Genomic DNA, 2,457 nt, shown 5'->3' on the forward strand with positions numbered 1-2,457 from the left:
ATGAACTTTGGGTGCAGAATAATTAATAATAATTTAATTGATAATTTGTTATACGAAAATATAAAAAATATTTTCTATTTATGAAATTTAATATTTTTTCTAAATTAATATCATTTTTATATCTAATTAGAATTTTTTTTTAAATTAAAATATGTTTTTAAATGATATTTTAAAATTTAATATGTCGATTGCGACGTTTATAATAATTTTGGGATTAATAACATATCTACGTGATTGTCTTCGAAGTTTATTCTTAATTTATATCAAAATGTAGTATTTTTTTATTTTAATTAAACAATTAGGGTTACTAATGCCAAAAAAGCGTATAAAAAAATTTTTTTTCCTCCAATTAATTGGTTAGAAAGAAAATTTTTTTCACTCAGTATAATTTGGGATGATATCCAGTGTCATCTTGTTTTTTCCGTGTAAGAAAAGTGAATAAAAAAAATTTTTTTTTGTATGCGCTCTTCTCGCTCTAAGACAAAAAAAAATTTTAACCCAAACGAGCATATTATTTTTTTTTTAATCATTACCCTTAAAATTATTTATTAATTAATTATTACCCTTAAAAAAAAAAAAAAAATTATAACACCGGTAAAAATGATGACTTTTCAACTCATTTTATTTAATTAAAAAAAAAAAATATGGATTTGAATGAAAAAAAAAAAAAAAAAAATTACAAAGGTAAAAGGGCGTATGTCTTTAATTATACGCCCTTTTACTTTTAAGAATTCGAAATTTTGGTGATCTAAAGGTGAAAGGGTGTATAATTTTTTTTTCGGCCAGTTTACAAAATAACATATTCGTAGTTTAAAAATGTGAAAAAAAACTTTCTGTGGTAACAGCGGCGTAAAACCTTAACTATATAATTTTTTAAAGTTAAAAAAGAAAATATATCTAAAAAACGCCATTTGGCCAAACCTGAAATGGAAGGTACACAGTAAAAAATTTTACGTCATTGCGTCAAAAAACTTAGTGTTAAATATTTAACACTTTTATGTGTAAATTTAACACTTATTCTGTTAAATCAACACAAAAAAGTGTTAAATATTTAACATAAAAATTTTTAACGCAATGACGCAAAATTTTTTACTGTGTAGATTTCACTGAATGATTTCACATTCTTGATTAAATAACGTACATAAGTCGGTTGTACTACACATTGCCTGAAAATAGTTCAATTGCAGTCTTAACTTTGAAAAAATAACTAAAAATGGTCAAAATGTCAATATTATAAACGTCGAATTATTCATTTTAAGAAATAGTAATTATAAAATTTGGATTCTGGATGCTTGATCACGATGAAACAGCTGTTCTGTAAACGGCACCAGTAATTATATTCAATAAGGCGATTAAAACGGGAAATTTCAAAATATTTTAATATTATCTGGCATTGTGATTTTTTTTATTACTTAATTTTTACGTAATTTGTCTTTGATTGATTTATTTGCTATTTGTTTGTATCAAACTTTGTATATGAGGCTGTTATTTGAGTATAACTTGTCTTGTGAAACCATTATTTAAAATTTGGTATAAAAAATACAATTTTTTTTTACGCGCCTTTTTACCTTTAAGTAGTACTTTTCTTAAAGGTGAAAGGGCGTATGTCTTAAGATACGCCCTTTCAGCTTTAGGATACCAACTTTTTTTTTTTCACAGATTTTTACGTTTCAGACAATTTCAAACCGCAAAAAAAAATTTTTTTATACGCCCTTTCAGCATAAATCCCTATTAACCCTTAGCTATAAGTCCTTTTACCTTTAAGCACGCGATATTCTCTTCAAATAAAATTAGTAGGAGTCATTATTTTTACCAGTATTATAACTTTTCATTTTTTTTTAAGACTAATAATTAATTATGATTAAAAAAAAAATGATACGCCCTTTTGGCTTTAGAATTTTTTTGTCTTAGAGCCAAAAGAGCGTATTAAAAAAAATTTTTTTACTCACTTTTCTTACAGATCTAAATGTTATAAACTTTTTTAAGTTAGTTGGAGTGAAAAAAATTTTTTTATACACCTTTTTGGCATTAGTAACATGAATTAATACTCCTGTCTTAAAATTGACCGAATAATTAATTATAAAATAATTTTTAAAAATTTCTTAGTGTTAATTGGTGAATTGTTTTTTTTTTTTTTTTTTTTTGTATTTAAATTGACTGAGAGCACTCTGTGATACTCGAAGATCATAATTAAACTCTATAATTGATAAAAAAAATTATCATTTTTCCATTTCGTACAGTATTTACTGATAAAAAAAAAAAAATTACGTTTGAAATAATTTTTACCTTACAATTAAAATTATATAATCATTAAAATATTTGTCCAGCATAAATGTTTGTCTTTGTAAGAAAATTAGCGAATTGATATTAAACATGTTCGATTGTTATTTAAAAATGCGAAATTGAATTGATTAAATTTTTTAAATTTAATACAGAATCTGCATTATAAATAAATGA

This window comes from Cotesia glomerata, linkage group LG7 (assembly GCF_020080835.1).
Source record: "Cotesia glomerata isolate CgM1 linkage group LG7, MPM_Cglom_v2.3, whole genome shotgun sequence".
Lineage (NCBI taxonomy): Eukaryota > Metazoa > Arthropoda > Insecta > Hymenoptera > Braconidae > Cotesia > Cotesia glomerata.